At 41.0% G+C, this 10,838-nt stretch overlaps 2 non-coding genes across 2 annotated transcripts; both read left to right on the plus strand.

Moving 5' to 3' along the window:
- The first annotated feature begins 2,392 nt into the window (after window positions 1-2,392).
- Window positions 2,393-2,466, plus strand: TRNAG-CCC (transfer RNA glycine (anticodon CCC)). The gene has a single exon. It is a non-coding gene; the product is annotated as a tRNA-Gly (tRNA).
- Window positions 2,467-7,196: 4,730 nt separating this feature from the next.
- TRNAG-CCC (transfer RNA glycine (anticodon CCC)) lies at window positions 7,197-7,269 on the plus strand. Its single transcript has one exon. It is a non-coding gene; the product is annotated as a tRNA-Gly (tRNA).
- The last annotated feature ends 3,569 nt before the right edge of the window (window positions 7,270-10,838 follow it).

Below are 10,838 nucleotides of genomic sequence, written 5' to 3' on the forward strand. Positions count from 1 at the left end.
TATTAATAATTCTCAGTTCTGTGCAATTGAGGGAAAAGATCTATTCTAGTTCCTGCTGCTGCTAAGTCAATTCAGTTGTGTCCAACTCTGTGCGACCCCATAGACGGCAGCGCACCAGGCTCCTCTATCCCTGGGATTCTCCAGGCAAGAATGCTGGAGTGGGTTGCCATTTCCTTCTCCAATTCTAGTTCCATAGACATGCAAACTACTCCACACCCTTAGTGGGAGTGTAAATTAGTACAACATTGGAAACTTGTTTGACAATGTCTGCTAAAACTGAGTGTGTGTATGACCCAGCAATTCACCCCTAGGTATATGCTCCAAATAAATGCTTATAGATCTTAACCAAAAACATATATAAGTATGTTCATAGCAATGTTGTTGCTGTTCATTTGCTAAGTTGTGTCCGACTCTTTTGCGACCCCATGGACTGTAGCCTGTTAGGCTCCTCTGTCCATGGGATTTCCCAGACAAGAATACTGGAGTGGGTTGCCAATTCCTTCTCCAGGGGATCTTCCCAACCCAGGGATTGAATCCGTGTCTCCTGCACTGGCAGGCAGACTCTTTACTGCTGAGCCAACAGGGAAGCCCAGTTCATAGCAATATTATTTATATCAGTCCCAGAGTGGGAGCTACTCAAATATCTATCAACAGTAGAATGGATTTAAAAACTGGTATTTTCATAGAATACTACCATACAGCAATGAAAAGGAGCAAACTAGGAATGAACATAATGACATGGGAGAATCTCACAAATATGAGATTGTTTGATGTTGAGAGAAAGAAGCCAAAGAAGCCAGACACTGAAGACCATGTACCTTACAGCTGCATGTATATAAGTACAAAATGGGGCATTCCCTGGCAGTCCAGTGCTTCCATTTCAGGGGACACAAGTTTGATCCCTGGTCAGGAAATCAAGATCCTGCAAGCCACTTGGCACAATAAATAAATTTTAAGAAGTACAAAGCGGTCAAAATGAATCTAATGCTGTACGGATTGGAACAGTAGTTACCTTTCAGAGTAGAGTACCCTTGTGCTTGGAGAAGGTATGAGGAGGCTTCTGCAAAGTGGCAATTAGTTCTATATCTTGATGTGTGTGGCAATCAAACAATTGTGTGCACTTTATAAAAACTTGTCATATATTGTGCACTCTTCTGTAAGTATGTTGCATGTGTGCTCAGTTGCTCCTCTGTCTATGGAATTTCCCAGGCAAGAACTGGAGTGGGCTGCCATTTCCTACTCCAGGGGATCTTCCTGACCCAGGGATTGAATCTGCTTCTCTTCCATCTCCTGCATTGGCAGGCAGATTCTTCATCACTGAGCCATCTGGGAGGCCCCCTAAGTATATTAGATTTCAATAAAAAGTTTACCTAAAAATCTCTTGATAGGTCCCTCATGACCAGTCACAGAATATACTCAGGTATCACTCATTACAAGAGCCCAGAGTCCTATAGGGTATCAGAATCAGGAATTCAATGCTCCTCTAAGGATGGGAGATGTGGCCTAGGCTCCTTGAGCTGGAGGCAGGTTTCCTGCTCAAAGCCAAGAAGAAAAAGTCTTTCTTGTGGATAAAACAGTTTCTAGAAAAACTACATCATTGTGCTATGGAACACAGCAAGAGGGCTCAGTATCTGCCTGGAGTCTCTAGGTGGAAAAATCAGACTCTAACACCAAGCCAATCACAAAGCTAGCACCTGGGCCCATGCTAGATTGCCTGTTTGAGAACTCCATTCCAAGAAATTAGGAAACAGAAGTGGTGAAACCCATATAATAATAGCACAGAGAAAGACAAAACAACCCCTACAGGAATCCTCCAAAACCCTGAGAATGAGCAAAATGCTGACCCCTCAAGAAGCAAATAAATACTGAAGAAAATATCATGATGGAGAGATGGCAGATGCAATAAATGAGAAAATTTATACCCCTAGATTTACAGGTAAAAGCATAATCTGAAAAAATGCTTCCATTCATGAAACATGAAAGCTGATTTAAAATAAACAAGTCTAAAATGTTCAACGGAGAAGGCAATGGCAACCCACTCCAGTACTCTTGCCTGGAAAATCCCATGGATGGAGGAGCCTGGTAGGCTGCAGACCATGGAGTCACTAAGAGTCAGAAACGACTGAGCGACTTCACTTTCACTTCTCACTTTCATGCATTGGAGAAGGAAATGGCAACCCACTCCAGTATTCTTGCTTGGAGAATCCCAGGGACGGGGGAGCCTGGTGGGCTGCCATCTCTGGGGTTGCACAGAGTCGGACACGACTGAAGCGACTTAGCAGCAGCAGCAGCAGCAAAATGTTCAAATACATGAAGGGAGAAGTAAAATCCATATCATAAGTGAGATATTGTGGGGGGAAAGGTGAGTTTGAAAAAGACCAAATAGAGGGACTTCTCTGATGGTCCAGTGGCTAAGACTCTTCACTCCCAATGTAGGGGGCCCAGGTTCAATCCCTGGTCAGGAAACTAGGTCCCACATGTCACAACTAAGAGTTCGCACGCTGCACCTAATGATGTCGCATGCCACAGTGATGATCAAAGATCACATGTGATGTAAATAAGACCTGGCACAGCCAAATAAATAGTATTTTTCAAAACCACATCTTCTCTAAAAACAAAACAAACAAACCAAAATGACCAAATAGAAACTCTAGAAATAAAAAACATGTAGACATTTCGGTTTTTTAAACAGAATCTAGTAGAGAGTTGGACAATTAACTAGATCCTGCTATAGACTGAATTAATGAATGGAAGACAAAGATGAGGAAGTTGTTCAGGATGTGGTACAGAGAGATAAGGAGACAGAAAATAAGAAAGAGGAAGTATACATGGTATATAGGATGAGAGGGCTTCCCTGGTCGCTCAGACGGTCAAGAATCTGCCTGCAATGCAGGAGACCCAGGTCTCAGTCCCTGGATCTGGAAGATCCTCGGAGAAGGGAACGGGTACTCTCTCCAGTATTCTTGCTTGGAGAATCCCATACACAGAGGAGCCTGGTGGACTATGGTCCACAGGGTTGCAAAAGAATTGGACATGACTTAGCAACTAACACACTATACTACTATAGGATGAGAAGTTCCAGCCAGGAGTTCAGAGAGAGGAAGATAAAGGTAGCAGAAAAGAGAGGAAGCACACTAACAGGTAACAATGGGAAGTTTTCAGAACTGAAGGAGAGGTGAGTTTGCCAATTGAAGAAGCACAAAATGTAATTTTTTTTAAAGTCCATATCCAGCACCTCCAATGGAATTGCAGAGCATTAAAGAAACTCCAGTACTTTGGCCATCTCATGCGAAGAGTTGACTCATTGGAAAAGACTCTGATGCTGGGAGGGATTGGGGGCAGGAGGAAAAGGGGACGACAGAGGATGAGATGGGTGGATGTCATCACCGACTCGATGAACTGAGTTTGTTTTTTTCATTATTATTTTATTTATTTTACTTTACAATATTGTATTGGTTTTGCCATACATCAACATGCATGAATGTGAGTTTGAGTGAACTCCGGGAGTTGGTGATGGACAGGGAGGCCTGGTGTGCTGCAATTTGTGGGGTTGCAAAGAGTCGGACACGACTGAGCGACTGAACTGAACTGAACTGAAAGATAAACAGAATATCTTAAAGGCTACTAAAGATAAAAGATAACAGATTACCTACATAGGAACACTAATCAGAAGGACAGTGGATTTCCCATCATTGCTGAAGTTTCCAGAAGACAATGACATAATATTATCAAACTGCTCAGGGGAAATAACTGCCAATCAAAATTTTATACTTACATATAAAGTAAGGGTGAAATAATTTGTTTTCAGACTTATAAAGATTAAGAGAGTTTATTATTTTAATAAATTTACTGAAAGAACTATTGAAGAATTACTATGGTAACAAGGAAGACAAATCCAGAAGAAAGGACTGAAATGCAAGAAGGAATGATAAAATATTAATTGGTAAATCTTTTTTTGTTTGTTTGTTTTTAATTGGTAAATCTAAGTAAGTGTTTTTTAAAAGTGAATAAAATAAAGGACCAAACAATAACATACAATATAGGAATAGACAGTTCAGAATTAAGATCTTTATCTTGTTCAGAAGCATAGAGAAACTGGACACATTTAAGACTATGTAATTGCTAAAATAAAAGAAAGAGACTGTACACTTTTCAAGCCAGTGGAGGAAAAAAAAGGTCATTGACAGAGTCATAAGGCAGGAGTGAAGGGAGAAAAGCACAGAAAATCACAATTTTTTAAAAAAGACACAAAGTAAGACTGTAAATTGCAGTAAAGACCCAGATGCTTGGGAAGAATGAGGGCATGAGGAGAAAGGGACAACAGAGGATGAGATGGTTGGATGGCATCACCGACTCAATGGACATGAGTTTGAGCAAACTCCAGGGGACCGTGAAGGACACGGAAGCCTGACATGCTGCAGTCCATGGGGTCACAAACAGTGTGACACAACTGAGCAACTGAACAACAAATTCACACTGTGGAATATTATATAGTCCATAAAGTGAGTGAATGTATCAGCATGGACAGATTCCAAAAATATAATGTTGAAGAAAGAAAAGGATTTGCAGAATTTATATGTGTAATTTATATTTATATAATTTACATGTACATTATGTATTTAGTTTTGCAAAACATAGAAAATTATACACAAATATTTTTATATATACTTATTTTTGCAAAACAAAAATTATACACATATATCCTTATAAGTATGTACTGCTGCTGCTGCTGCTGCTAAGTCGCTTCAGTCGTGTCCGACTCTGTGCTAGAAATATACAAACATAGATGGGAAACATCCATACTAACTTCAGAATAGTGGTTGGTTCTGAGAAAGGATTGAAGGGAATAAGACGGGGCAGGGGGTGAGTACAAAGGAATCTTTGATTTTATCTGTAAGGTTTATTTTTTTAAAAAGATCTGAAGTAAATATGTCCAAATGTTAACCTCGTTAATTCTGGCTGTAAGGCATGAGGTTTAGAGGTTGAAGGCGGCTGGGAAAGTTCTTTCTTACTTTAGAAAGTCACAGGAAGCCACTCTCTCTCTTCTGATGGATGTGAACAATGAAACACACAGCCCCGAATGCTACTGGAAAACATCCAATTCGTGAAAGCAATCAGGCTTACAATGAAGCCAACACTGAAGTCAGTAAAACAAAGATGGAAAAAACCCAGGTTATTGCAACATCACTGGGTCAATCAAGCCTGAAGCTTACCTTACTGCATTATTGTCTGTGAAACGAAGTAAATAATTTTCTTATTATCTAAGCCAGTTTGCGTTAGGTTTTCTATTACTTACAGCCAAACTTATAATAACTGATACAATGGGGATGGAGAAGTGGAGACATCTAAAACTATTAAGGAGGTAGAATTAGCAATATTCAGCCAAAGTTTAGATGGGATGGTTAGAAACAGAGAGGAGTCAAGATTGATCCTGATTTCTAGCTTGGATAACTTAATGGTGACATCATCTCTGAGGCAGCGAAAGTCAGAGGAAGACCAAGTTGGGGAGCAGGAGTGACAGTGGAAATCATCTGAGCAGTTCGGCTATGTTGGGTTTCAAACAGAGGAGTCTGTTTGAAGCTTTCTAACTAGACGTGTCCAGGAGGAAGCTGAATACACAAAACTGGACTTGAATGGTGAATAATGTCTCCCCAAAATTTCATGTCCATCTGGAACCTCAGAACAGGACCTTATATGGGAGTAGGGTCATTGCAGATGAAATTAGGCAAACTTAGATGAGATCATACTGGATTAGTGAAGTGAAAGTCATTCAGTCATGTACGACTCTTTGCGACCCCATGGACTATAGCCTGCCAGACTCCTCTATCCACAGAATTCTCCAGGCAAGAATGCTGGAGTGGGCTGCCATTCCCTTCTCCAGGGGATCTTTCCAACCCAGGGATTGAACCCAGGTCTCCTGAATTGCAGGCAGATTTTTTACTGGATTAGAGTGGGCCCTAAATCCAATGACGGTGTCTTTATCAGAAATCAGAAATGCGAAGACACAGAGAACCACCTGGGGAGAACAGCATGTGAAGATAATGGCAGAGACCAGAGTGATAAACCCACAAGCCGAGGAAGGCTAAGAATTGCCAGCAATTCCAGGAGCTACGAAAGGACTTCCCTGGTGGCTCAGACGGTAAAGTGTCTTGCTTACAATGCAGGAGACCGGGGTTTGATCCCTGGGTTGGGAAGATCCTCTGGAGAAGGAAATGGCAACCCACTCCAGTACTCTTACCTGGAAAATCCCATGGATGGAGAAGCGTGGTGGGCTACAGTGCATAAGAGTTAGACACGACTGAATGACTTCACTTGCCAGGAGCTACGAGAGCGGCATGGGGACAGTTTCTGCCTAAGAACCTCCAGAAGGAACTGACCATGCTGACACCATGAGTAAAATGTGTAGCCAAAGGAACTGTCAGAAAATAAATGTCTGTTGCTTTAAGCCAAGTTTGTGGTTATTTGTATAGTAGCCCTAGGAAATGAATACAAAGAGAGATGTCTGAATTTGAAATTTACCTTTGAGAGTTATCAGCATAAAGTAAGTGGTTGTTGAGGTCTTGGGAGTAGATAAGATTATCTAAGGAGAGTCTAGAATGAGAAGAGAAAGGAGGCCAAGAACAGACTCAGGAAAACTGACATGGAAGGAGCAGGAAGAGGAAAAGGAATAGATGAAGAAGATTCAAGAGGAGCAGCAGAGAGGTCACTTGGACGGAGGTCAAAGGAAGAGAGTGTTTGTGAAGAAGGACATGTTCAATGGGCCAAATATCATAGAGAAAAAAAAAAGGGTCAGTTGGGTGTGGCAATATGGAAATCACTGGTCTTCTGGGGCAGAAAAGTCTTGGAAGAAAGGCAAGGACAGAAATAAGACTGCTGTTTTTGAAGCCTGAGAGGGAGGTGAGGAAGTTGAAATAGTTACTAAATCTTTTAAGGCCTGTGGTTATAAAGGCAGAGGGAGTGGGTGATGACCAGAAGGGGAAGCAGAGGCTGGGGGAGGGGGTAGATTGGGGTTTTGTTTTTGAAATGAGGGAGGCTTATGCATGTTTACAGGCTGAGGAAAAAGTCAGTTGGAGAGAGATTAAAAACTACAGGAACATGACACAGAAACCAAAAAACAGAAACACAAACTCCCTCCCTGATGAAACTAGAGACATATGTAACTTCCAAGCAGATCTTTAAAACAAAAATCAAGAACTTCCCTGGTGGTCCAGTGGCTAAGACTCTGTGCTCCCAATGCAGGGGGCCTGGGTTCAATCCCTGGTCAGGGAACTATAGCCCACATGCTGCAACTTAGAGTTCACATGCCACAGCTAAAGATCCCACGTGCCACAGCTCAGACTTGTTTCGGCCAAATAAACAAATATTTAAAAACAAATAAACAAAACAAAAAGTGAACAAGGGTCCTTTAAGGAGGTGGAGTGTAACTCACCAGTCCCTGTGTTCGGGCTGTGCACAATGACCCAAAGAGTGCAGTATGACATCCAGAAAGGGAAGCCAACCCAAGCAAAACATCACTGGTTTTTAACAATCGCCAACAACAACAAAAAAAAGCTGACTGACCACCCTTTGCCATATAATGAAATCTACAGTTGACAGTCTCTGTCCAGCCATCCCCTTGTAGCTCAGTTGGTAAAGAATTTACCTGCAGTGCAGAAGGCCCGGGTTTGATCCCTAGGTTGGGAAGATACCCTGGAGAAGGAAATGGCAACCTACTCCAGTATCCTTGCCTGGAAAATCTCATGGACAGAGGAGCCTGGTGGGCTGCAGTCCACGGGGTCGCAAAGAGTCGGGCACGACTGAGCGACTAACACTTACTTACCCAGCCATCCAGAATTTCCAATAAGTTTTACTCAGTCTGCTTTTTCTTTCATAAGGATGGAATCTACAGATCATGACACATTTGGGAAATGTCTCCAACATAAAATAATAATAATAATAAACAGAAGTAAAGGAATCTGAAGCGAGTGAAGATTATGTAGGGAGAGGAAGAAAACTTCAAAGAAGCAAACACACCCTCAGAGAGATAAAAGAAAATGCTGTGTCTCTGGAATAAGAACAGGATGCTTTAAAAATGAAACAATCAGAGGAAACAAAACTGGACTCTTGGACATTAAAAATGGGATCGTTAAAATAACAAATTTAGCAAAAAGTTTGTGGCAGACAGAATAACAGCCCTCCAAAGATGTCTACACAGCTTATGAAGATGATCATACCTGACAAAGGGCCTTTGCAGATATGATTAAGGAGTTTGAGATGGGAGAGATTATGGTGGGTTATATGGCTTAATGGGATCTTCCCTGGTGGCTCAGACAGTAAAGCGTCTGCCTACAATGCCTACCATGTGGGAGACCGGGGTTCAATCCCTCAGTCGGGAAGATCTCCTGGAGAAGGAAATGGCACCCCACTCCAGTACTCTTGCCTGGAAAATCCCATGAATCGTGGAACCTGGTAGGCTACAGTCCGTGGGGTCACAAAGAGTCAGACACGACTGAGCGACTTCACTTCAGTTCACTTCTTCATCTGGCTTCATAATTACAAGGTCCTTCTGACAGATGCAGTCGGGAAGACCAGAGTCAGAGACAGATTCAAAGATGCTATGCTATTGGCTTTGAAGTTGAAGGAAGGGGCCATTGGCCAAGAAATGCAGGCAGCCAGCCTCTAGAAGCTGGAAAAGGCAAAGAAACAGATCCTCCCCAAGAGCCTCCAGAAAGAATATAGTCCTGCCTCCAGAAATGGAAGTCACTGTGTTTGTGGTAGTAATTCGCGATAGTAGCAACAGGACACTAATACAGAATTAAAAGCTAAAATCAAGGAAATCTCAGGCTTCCCTGGTGGTTCAGTGGTTTAGAATTGGCCTTGCAAATGCAGGGGACACCGTTTTGATCCCTGGTCTAGGAAGAGCCACCTGCTGAGGGACAACAAAGCCCGTGCTACTGAGTTCACGCTCTGGAGCCCACTCATTCGACTGTTGAGCCCACAGTGCCGGAACTACTGAAGCCTGTGCAGCTAGAGGCCCTGCTCCACAACAAGAGAAGCGCACCACAACCGGAGGGCACCCCTGCTCACTGCAACTAGAAAGCCTACACACAGCAACAAAGACCCAGCAGTCAAAAATAAATATATATTTTTTTAATCAAGGAAATCTCTCAAATGTCAGAACAGAAAGACAAAGAGATGTAAAAGTAAGATAGGAATATAAAAAACTAGAGTATCAGTTCAGGAGGTCCAACATTCCAACAATAAAAGTTGCAGAGAAAGAAACACATTAAACAGAGGTGAGAAAATGATCAAAGAAACAATATAAGAACATTTCAGAGAATTGAAGGACATACTTTTGAAAGAGGCTACTAAATGCCCAGAGAAATAAAGAAAGATTTTTACAAAAGCACAGCCTCAGGAAATTCAGATCACTGGGAATTTTTCCTTTAAAATAAGCTTTTAGAAAGAAAAAAACTCTTATACAAAGGATCAAGAATCAAAGTGATATTATATGTCTCAACAGCAACATTGCACACAGAAGGCAATGGGGAGCTGCCTTCCCCGTTCGTAGGTACTAGCAACTCTATACCCAGCAAACCATCAATCAAATGTGACCACACCAAAATACATTTTTAGATATTTTGACCTTAAAAAAATGATGTCCATTTGCCACTTCTTAGGACACTATTGCAGAATATGTTTTACTAACATAAAAAGGTGAATTATGAATGAGGATACAGATTCAACCCTGGAGCACTGCCAAGGGAGTTTCTAGGATGTCAGCCAAGAGAGGTCTCTGGACAATACCTATGCAGCAGCATAGACGGAAACTTCTTTGGTCTGGAGCAAGAAAACAGAGGCATCCAGATGGAAGTCTCCAAGGACAAAAATGGAGCCGATAGATGCTGATGGGTTGCCTATATAGCAGATTGTGTTAAGAGGCATTTCATGAATATTCATGAAAGGCTCTTAATACAATAGAAATACAATTATTAAATAATTTTACTAATAAAATTGTTAATAAAATAATTTAAAACACTAACAATAACATATTAATAAAATATAAAATAATTATTAATAAATATAAGTAAATAATATTTATAATAAATAATAACATATTAATAAAATTCATGAATATTGTATTAAGGGGTCTTTCCTGATGGCTCAGATGGTAAAGAATCTGCCTGTGATGCAGGAGACCAGGGTTTGATCCCTGGGCCGGGAAGATGCCTTGGAGAAGGGAATGGCAACCCACTCCAGTATTCTTGCCTGGAGAATTCCATGGACAGAGGAGCCTGGCGGGCTACAGTCTATGGGGTTGCAGAGAGTCAGTGATTAACACTTTCATTCTCACTTTTCATGAAGACGCAGAAAAATTGAACACACGACAAAACTAGGAAATGTTTAACTCCAGGGAAAGCAAAACATGGTTCAAGAAAGAGGACATTATCATGCATTACTTGGACCAGTAGTAAATAATATTTACAAAGTCGTAGAAGCTGATACAATGATTATGGATTTAAGCAAAATTTGTAATAGATCTACAGAAGGGTGGGAAGGGCAAGAGAGCTAAAATTCCATCTGCCAAATAAGAAATCAGCATGTTAAAAAAAAAAAGAAATCAGCATGTAATGTCTAAAATCAAGGAATACCGAAGGAAAAGCTAAAAGAGTTGAAAATGGTAACTTATGAGAAGCAGGGCTGCTGAAATAGTTTGTAAAATATCTATAGTTAGTTTGTAAATACTATCACACATAGTTTGTAAAAACTATCTATTGTGCATATTTTAAAAATATGTGACTTAAGCCACATATACTTTTATAATAAAATGTAGAAATTATCTTTTTAAATACTAGATG

The sequence above is a fragment of the Bos indicus genome, chromosome 19 (genome assembly GCF_029378745.1).
Source record: "Bos indicus isolate NIAB-ARS_2022 breed Sahiwal x Tharparkar chromosome 19, NIAB-ARS_B.indTharparkar_mat_pri_1.0, whole genome shotgun sequence".
NCBI lineage: Eukaryota > Metazoa > Chordata > Mammalia > Artiodactyla > Bovidae > Bos > Bos indicus.